This window comes from Corvus brachyrhynchos, unplaced genomic scaffold, assembly GCF_000691975.1.
Source record: "Corvus brachyrhynchos isolate BGI_N302 unplaced genomic scaffold, ASM69197v1 scaffold227, whole genome shotgun sequence".
NCBI lineage: Eukaryota > Metazoa > Chordata > Aves > Passeriformes > Corvidae > Corvus > Corvus brachyrhynchos.
The window spans coordinates 1,304,167-1,314,060 of NW_008239290.1; the positions used below are offsets into that span (position 1 = coordinate 1,304,167).

Sequence of the window (9,894 nt, forward strand, 5' to 3'; positions counted from 1 at the left end):
TAGGGAAAATAGTATTTTCTTTGGTTATTTTTATTATAAGGTTGCAATAATAATTGTAAGCATTGTAGACAGTGGTGGAATCCTGTATTATGGAGCTGTGGGAAGCTGTGTCCTTTAGTTTTTCTGTTTTATAGCAGTATCATGTGTCAAAAAATACTGAGCCAAAAATATGTAAGACCAAGAATTTTTCAGCCTGATACCTAGCCTTGTCCTAGCGGAATATTGACCCAGTAAATACATAAGCTTTAGGAAGAGCAACTGAATATGGTCCAGGACATGACAGGACACTCCACTAGCCCAGAGCTTAGCACTTTTCTCTGACAGGTAGGAGATTTTATCTTAGTTTGCTGCTATCTTAGCAAAAGTAGGAGAAAAGTTGATCATCTACTTTTAAATGAACATTTGGGTTGCTGAACTGCTGGTATAAAGACTGGCATTCTTCTTTCTTGGGAGCTGTAGTCAAAAAGAGGAAGTGATTATCTCAGTGAGGAGGTTCATGCTTTCAAATCCTCAGCAGGAGATGACTCCTTCCTGTACAGAGATTTGTATTCAAAACCTGTAGAAAAGCAAGGGTCTCCAGATCCCCATCTCCTACAGTGAACATCTATGTACAGTGCACTAGCCTTGTGGATCCCATGCTAAGACTCCAGATTGATGTTAACATCTTCCAAGTGTTAATACCAGTTTAAAAAAAATCATCTCTGCTTACTTCCAGCTAGTCATTCTTTTCACTTTACTCATTCATCTGGCATCCCTCTTCAGCTCTATTTATGTCACTCTCTGTGTGAAAGTGTAAATGGTTAAACGAATGGGAACTTCTTAGATGAGTTTTGCCTCTAACAAAATTACCATGAACAGGAGCCATAGGCACCTTGTTCTTCCTCTGTAACAGAGAAAGCCATGAATGATGTGAGAAGATGGGGCTGGAACTGTGAAGCTGAGCCTGATTCCTGCATGAAGAACGAGAACTATCAGTAACAATAAATATACTGGGAATGGGAATTTTTACCCCTCTACTTGCTTTTGCAGCAGTGACATGATCTAACTTAGCACATTTTGTAGTGAATATGTAGAGAAGCCTGGAATATTTTCTGTTGTAAAAAAAAGCAAAATTATTCAATATGAAGAACTTGTGTCTGCATGTAGTTCCATGCAAACAGAATTTTCTACTGCATCCCATTGTCTTCATATGAATGTGAATCATGTAAGTAGGACTCGTGACTTTGTGTCTGAGTGCATGTTACCATCTAAGGTCTTATTCTATACCATTACATTAATTTACATAGGAGAAAAGAATGCTGTTTTTCAAGCTGAATAAGAAAATTTGCTTTTTAATTTGTATAGAACTATAAATAAGCAAAATAAAGTTACATGCCTTGTGTGGTATCTTTTTGATGCAGGATCCATGTATTTTTAATGAATATGACTAAAGAAAAAGCAAGCATGGTCTTGCACATCTTATGAGTCATGATTTAAACAGTTATAATTTCTAACTTATTTTGGGACTTGACATCTAAACACTGGATTTAGCAATGCAAATTCTGTCGTCCAGTGTTTTAAATTCCTACTAACTGGAGCAAGGAAAGAAATTTGTTTTACCTTGCTTTTAAGTTTGTTTCCTTTACAGGTTATTTGCTTTACAGATTAAATTTTTTAAGGTTTCAGTTATTTCATTTTAGATTTCAAGTTCTAACTGCTGTTATGGATAAGATAATTATACTAGAACCTGACTGTAATGAAAAAGATGTAGGGTGATAGTCCCACATGATAAATGAATATTTTGGTTTCAATGTTTAGTTCTCAGTAAAGAAAAGGTCCTCCATTATGTCTGTCACTCTGAATGCCAGCCTGCAGTATCTCATGTACATGTCAAATTATGCTGCATGGATGAACTCTGGGGATTAGAGACACAGAACAGCTTCTTTACAGATTCTGTTTTGCAATCCCTAATCTGAAACATTTGATCTCCTCTCTTACTGTTTGTGCTCATCTTTAAAACTATTAGAATTTGCATATCCTTTTCATGGAAAAATTACCTGCAACAGGTAACCAAGGAATTTATCCTTTGTGGGTGGAATAATGCTTTCATATGTATTATATGGGCCTTAGTAAGTTTAACAATATTCCATACTACTAGAGACTTGAGTTGAGCCTTGCAAAACTGGATTAAGTTCTATGTACGCTTTGTGTTTACACTTTCAGCAACATAATTAATTTCCTTCTGTTATTACCTCTTTATCCTATATTTATGCTGTGTTTTACATTTGTTTTATTGTTAGGAAGAAAAAGGAGGAGGAGAGAGTGAGACAGACTACAGTTGTTTGCCCATGCTCTTAACAATGTGGGACTAGGGTTACATCAGAGTAATGTATCATTGTGGGAACAAATGCTAAACTAGTTGAACAGTGAGGTGAAAATCAAAGTTTACAATTAGAAAAGCCTCCAGGCTTTTTTTCTTGATTTCTAAAATGAAGACAGAAAAAAAACCTACAAAAACGGCCTTTCATGCCACTGTTGTAATGCCAGGTGTTGATGGCTTAGTTTGCAAAGATATCAAAGACCAGAATGCCTTGCCACAAGACTCTGCTTAGTGAAATTCATAGCAGATTTCTGGCATGGGATCCAGGTTGAATACATTTCTGCAAAGCAGGAACATGTGATTCTGCAAAGCAGGAACATGTGATTCTGCAGCCTGAGCTTCACAGCACTTCACTGGGCAGCAGAATGTTGTGAAGAGCCTGACCATCTGTGGGGAAAAGGGATAACACTGTGCCCTCTGTAAGCAGTAGGATGAGCTGTGACCTCACAGTGTCCACTTCCATTCTCAAAAAGGGGTGAGGGAGCTCTTCTAATAAGCAGTCAGCACCAGACCACTGTCCAGCTGCGTAGGCTTGGAGCAGACTTTGTGTTACCAGATTTCCATAAGTTCAGTGACTGTCAGCGTTTTTGAAGAGCAAACGGGACAGGGAGCCCAGGCAGATGTTCCAGGAGCCTTTTTATTATTTTATTCCAGCATCAGTCTCACATACAGAGTTGAGACACAAGAGATGGTACAAGGCTCACGTCGTCACAGGCAGCCAAAGATTTCCCTGTTACAGGCATTCTCAAAGGCTTTTTAGCCAATAGTATGCTTCTAAAGTTTACAGACAACTGTTTTAACCAAACTTCAGTAACACACGTATATCTGTTGAACACAATACTTGCTTGTTATGCCTTATATAATAATGCACAATATTCCATTGTTAAGATTGAACTTATCTATCTTGCTAAGCATATTTTCTGCAACTTCAAGACCCATCTCAGCCAAACCTAAAAACTCTAACCATTGCTTTAGTGTCCTTGCTTGCTATATCATTGTATCTTCTTCTATCTTCAAGTTTTCTCAGCCAGAGCTGATTCCTAAGTTCTTTGGCTTTGTTTCTGAAGCCTGCTTTTTTCTCACACCTAAGACCCTTTCCATTTTTTGTGTTTCCCACAAGTGACCACTGCCCAACATTTTTGGGTTGTTACTTTTTTTTAATGGGACATTCAAAAATCTCCAGAGAGAAATACTGCTGTCATTCATGAAATGTGGAAATAAAAAGTTGGAACAGGCTATAAAATTCTGGCTTGACTCTGAGAAAATATGCATATTAAGGGAATGCATTATTGAAGATATATTTACTTTGAAAGAGTTTTACTTAGGTAAACCATAAGCTTAAAATAAATCAAAGAAAGATTATAATAGCAGCTGAGGATAATTCAGTTAGAACTGTATAAAAACCCTAATTCTTGACAGTCTTGTTATTTGACATTATTTTCTTCCCTGGAGTTTTCTCTTCCAAGAAAATCCTCTAAAAACCTGAAAAAATACTAAGATGAAGTAACAGCAGCCAACTATGTCCCCAGCAAAAATTTTTCCTTCACTGTCATCTCGATATTGAGAAAATTATTCTTCATTTATGATTATACTATTTGCCTTCTGTTGTTTGCAGTCACTCATTATTCCTTGTGGTAGAGACAGACAAGTAGCTGATGTTTCTGCCTTTGATATTATGCCATTACTAATGTTAATCACAACATTTTCTAATATCCTTGGGCTTATTTTAATATGAAATTGCAAACACTGAATATTATCTCTCCATCTAGCTTGTGTGGAGTGACGCTACCCACTCTGAAGGATATACTCTAACTGGAGTTTAAGCACACAAATTTGGATGGAGAAATGGCCACTCTGAGTCCAGGATGAAATACAGATTGCATGGAATTATCAAATGCCTTTCCTAATTTTTATTCATAAGCTTCTACAAAAGCAGTACCAGAAATTTAAAGGTTTCATGAAAGAGCTCAACCTCCACCCCTTGCCCTGAAACTTCTGCTGGCAGTGGATTAAGTGCAACAGAAACAAATACCAGAATCTTCATCCAAAAGTCTGCATGTGTGACAGGGAAATTGGAGTTCTTGTGAGAGGAAGAATAATGACATCCTTTGATATTTGTAAAGAAGAGTAGAACTATAGTCTGATAAAGAGACATTAGATCTTTTTTTTAAAACGTGTGTGTTGGGAATGGTTATCTGGAAAAACACCTACTTACGACAAAGACTTAATATTTCCAAGAAGAAGAACTCTGACTCTAAAAGGATCCAGAAAATAGGGTATGTATACCCAGACAAGCTCTATTTCAAACAAAACTGAGAACTATTGACCAAAGAAAACTGTTAATATCAAGGTCCTAGAATTGCTTTGAGAATGCTCTGTTGCCAGAAGAGACTCAGTATATACACTATTATTAAAGTCACCATTACAACAAAGAAAAATGTATAGAGTATATTGGTCTAAACAAGTCAGTGCAGGACTAGGTGACCTCACAGCATTGCAGATGTTAAGAAGTCATGCTTTTTTACAGAGAAAACAGTGCATTTTTCAACATACAATAAAAACAGTATTACTAAAAGTTATATTTGTTTAGTAAAGAACAAAATGTGTCTCTCAAAATACTTAGGACCTGCTTTCACAATGGCTTGACTTTCTCAGGAGCTGCATCATATAGGTCCTTTGAAAATAAGCCTCTGAGTTATCCATTTAAAGTAAAAAAGAGAAATGTATTACCAGATGTTTTTATGTTCATGATTATTCCCCATTCTCACTCTTTTGAGACATAGCATATTCTGAAACCAAAATCTCTATGATAAAAAGAATTCCTCTCTGATAGAATGTAAACAGATAAAGTGAATTTGGTATACCCATAAAAAGCATGGAAAAGGAATTCATAGGAAATCTTAAGGAAGGAATCTATCACTACACCAGCACGACTCAATTTGTTGTTGCTATTCTATCCTAATTTTTAGTTAATTTAAAAATGAGTGATTAGAACATAATCTGTAGGAGTGAAAACACTAATATCTATTTGCTGCTTCTAACCAACAAAACTTCCAGCACTTGTCTAGCTGGTACAGTTAAAATCCTGAGAACTCAAGATATTTGTAAGCTGGCTTCAATGTTAATATGAATAAAGATGGGGCATGATTATCATAAATATTTCTTGCTAAGATACAAAGCATAAAAGGAATAGATAAACTGTGGTTAGTGTTGGCAACTTTGAACTAGTATTTATAGCAAATACATTTGTTATTTTACCTAGTCTGTCCATATCCAGGAAAAAATACCTGAAAAAACCCTGCTTGGTTTCTGCTTCTAAAGCTTGAAGGAAACAAACAAGGGGCAATCTTGGCTTCTAGTTTTATTAGTAGTTGAACATATGAGAAACATAACTCTAGGTGACAGAAAGTATTTAGGTGTTCCAAAAAGACAATGTAGTCAAATTAATGAGTTGAAATAGCATGTGAACAGAGTCATGTGAATAAATACAGACTGTATTTAAACTAAGATAAATATTCCATCCACAAAGCTGCAATAGAAAAAAAAAAAAAGAGACATTGTTACCTTCCATAGCTGTGAGTTCTGACCTGCAAAGGCTTTCTGACTCTGAAGTCAATGCAAGTGCTTGTTTATAGGCAATGCAATTAAGCTGTGATTTGCCCCATGGCAACTGCCTGACTGTATGGGAAGGATCCATCCTCCATTGATGGATTTTAAAGAATTGAAGGACACTAATAAATATTCTTCAGGAGAACAAGCACCGTTGCTGGTCACACTCCAACAAAATTTGGTGAGGACTCTGCTGTGTATACAAAGAGCTTCTACCTCCCACTGCACTTGATGCAAATGGAACCAGAACCTTCCTTTGCCAAAGATGCTCATGGCTGGAATGAGCGAGTGTTTCACTGGATAAAAAACTGGCTGGTTGACAGCAGCTGAACATGATCCAGCTGTGCCCAGGTGGCCAAGAATGCCAATGGCATCCTGGCCTGTGTCTGCAATAGTATGGGCTTGATGATCTCAGAGGTCTTTTCCAACCTAATTGATTCTGTGATTCTGTGGCCAGCAGGAGGAATTGGCTTCAAGTTGTACCAGGAGAGGTTTAGACTGGATATTAGGAAAAATTCTTTCAACTGACAGGGTTTTTGAGCATTGGAATAGGCTGCCCAACAAAGTCTCCATCTCTGGAGCTGTTCAAAATACTCATAGATGTAGCACTTAGGGACATGGTTTAGTGGTGGGCTTGGCAGTATTAGGTTAATAGTTGTACTCAGTGATATTAGAGACCTTTTCCAACCTAAATGCATCTGTGATTCTATATGATGGTCATTGCTGCCATCCAGCACCTCCTCACAAGACAGACAGGTCATGATCTCAAGGGGTGTGAGCTTTTGTAGTTGCTTTGGAAACAGCAGCAAAAGTGAAGATTCCCCTTAGATATTTATTTTCCACCAGTGCAGGTATAATTTACATACACGCTTAAACAAATATAGCTATGGGCAAGAGTAAATGTGTAACAGGAAGACAACCAAAAAGTAATGTCATTATTGCAAAAGATAAAAGTAACACGTCACCCAGCTGCTTAGTGAAACCTAGCCTTGCTAGACTACTCTGGTTACATTTAACAACTCCTAAGTGATTATGAATTGAGCGGTTAAAAAAAAAGTAAAAATAATGTGTCCTTAGATTTCTTAATAATTGCATTATTATTGCTAAAATTTAACAGTGAAAGATATTCCTAGACAGCTCAAAAATTAATGAGGAATTAAGAGATATGGTACCTTTCTACAGGTCAGAGTAAACATCATTGTCAGCATGAAAACCTTTAGAAGGGTGGAAATGCATCGATACATAACTTCTGCCCTGTGGGGATAGCGTGAGAGAAAAATTCAAATGTAGCTTCAAAAGTCAGGGATGAAAAGTTTAAAATACCTTAACCTTCTAGTGTTAATTGTGGGGTTGTTCATAATACACTGTTCTGGGCACTCCACTTAAAGTTGTTTTGCAACTGACTCATTGGAGAAAGCTTATTCATTCATCAGAGAATAATTCAGCATGAAAACATCTCGTACTGATCATACTTTTGCTGAAGCTATGGTGTTGGGGTTCCTCCCCCCTGGCGTGGGGTCCGGGGAGAGGGGGACCCTGGGGTGGAGGCACAGGGTTTCCCTACTCCCTGGTCAGCCTCGTTCCCCATTGGTTGTTTTGTGTTCCCCTGCCCAGCAAGGACCCTTGGGTCCCGTGATTGCAGCAGTTCCTCGGCAGATCCCGGCCATACGGCTGAAAAATAAACATCCCTCTGAAAACATCTATCAAGAATCGGTCCTTATATTTCTTTTCCACAGGCCTCGCTGTATATACGTGTTGTAGGAATCCCCACTACAACACTGTGGCATGCCCTGAGGGAACTTTCAGTGGTTTCCTTCCCCAGGACAGAGGCTGTAATTTTGATGGTGCTGGCAGCCCTGTAAAGAGCTGTGTGTGGATGATCTCCTCATGGTCATAAAAAGAAAAACATCTGAATTTCCAACTGATGGGAACTGAAATTCAGTTATATAGATCCAAAGGACTCCTGTTTCTTCTTCCATGTGCAAATGAGCAAAGAAGGAGAGTTGGTGGGTGGATCACATGATACTTGTCCTAGAAAGGAAAGAAATGGAAGCCAGCACAGGGTTTCTGCAGATTAAGTGAAAAGCTGTCAACTTCACAATGAATTTATGAATCAAAATGTGTGTTTCTTGGCCCATTATTTTACTGAAGTTGTAAAATCATGTACTTCCCCTTTCCAGGATTACATGCAAAATACAGCTGATTCAAAATCTAGCTTACTATTTCTTTTTTGTGAAGGAATATGGATAAAAATTAAGCAAATTACCTGGATATTCCCATTAGGTAGAAACAGATATATTTACTGTCAGCTGGAGATATTTTAGGGAACACAGAGAGTTTCAAAACTAAGTTTTCATTTGTATGTACATATTGTTATTTGTGCAACTAAAAGCCTAATTATGTTGCTAGCAATTCATTTGCTGGAACACAGACAGGATGTGTTGTACTCATACTGAACATGCCTGGTTTTGAAGTCTTCTGCTGGCTTACACAACTGCAGAATTTTATAGGTCTTGGACCAATATTAGAAAAATTGCCTTGAAATCCTCTTCTCCACTCCCTCATCTCTCTTCCTCAAATCAGCAACAGATTTTCAGTTTTTTATGTCTAGAAAGTAGATGTTGTGAAGTATTCCCACATTCACAATCTGATGCCATTTAAGACTGAAATCCCTTAAAAGAGTTCTGCCTCTGCTAAACCAATTTTTTTTATAATTGGCTCAAAGGCTGAGCCAAGTGATTTGCTCCATGCTCCCCATCTTCCACATAACCAAGGGAATAAATTCAGAAACATTACTGAAATATGATAGTTGCACATTTTATTAGAAAGCAATATACTCCAGAATCCTGAATTACTCTAATTTTTGTCATTCAGGAAACTATTCTTCCTTGTATTCCATCACAGTTAACTGAAGAATACAAAAAACTGGCCAGACTTTCTTACAACAAAAAAATTTAATACAGTAAAAAGCAGGTAGAATTTAAATTGCACTGTGGATTTGAGAAAACCATTTAGAATTTAGCATACTGCATCAGCTTTTAAGATTTAGGTAACCTTATTTTAGCATTTATTTATATTAAGATTCTTAACTATTTCTTCTCTGCTTGGCTCTGAAAGTGGAAGCCCAGTGCTAACAGACCATCAAAATACTGTGACAGAGATGCTGGAAACTTAATCTCAAATGATGCATAGGGACAGGGACTAGAAAGATATTTTTCATAATTTACTATTGTAAATCACATTGGTCCAAACTCTTAAAACAAAATACACAAATATTTGACAGTCCTAAAAGCTACCTTAAATAAAAGAAAGCTATTCCTAGGGTAGGCTGCAATACAGTTATATTTTTCTGCTTCAAAATCTTGAACTGCTCTCTTAGTAACCTTTTTGCTGCTGTGCCACTAGACCATAAAAAAGAAAGATAGTTTTATATAGAAAGGTTCTTGCTCAACTTCTGGGACAATAAAAAAGGAGGTCATTCGTGATAATTCTATTCGTGTTGCCTTGTTTAAGTCATGAATCATTTTTTTTTTTTAGATTTCATATAAACCCACTGATTAAAAACATCAAACCCATGCAATTTAGCTTGCATTCAAGTGACTGTAATAAAATCCAGACTTCTGCTTTCTCTAGGATTGATCAGCTCTAACCTGAACTGAGCAAAACATTTAAATACTTCTTTCTTACAAGGTCTATTTATTTCAGAGGACACTAAAGTACACATTTGCTCAGTTCTTTTGATCTTCATTGCGCAGATGGAAACAAACCTAGATATGTATGTAGGAACATGCACAAGCTGTTCTGCTGGAGAAGGTTTTGTGTGCCTTGGGGTCTTTGAGAACCCTTTGTCCTGTTCTCAGGGGAGCAGCTGTAATACCTGGCACAGCATTCTAACCATACTCAAATTCACCAGTCTTTTTTTACTT

The 9,894-nt window shown here is 37.1% G+C and overlaps 1 long non-coding RNA gene across 1 annotated transcript in view; it reads left to right on the plus strand.

The window, feature by feature from the left end:
* LOC108448223 overlaps positions 1 to 4,619 on the plus strand; it is a 32,088-nt gene extending 27,469 nt beyond the window's left edge. Inside the window, exon 3 of the long non-coding RNA XR_001864040.1 lies at positions 4,129 to 4,619. This is a non-coding gene — a long non-coding RNA (uncharacterized LOC108448223). The remainder of the gene's footprint in view (positions 1 to 4,128) is intronic.
* The last annotated feature ends 5,275 nt before the right edge of the window (positions 4,620 to 9,894 follow it).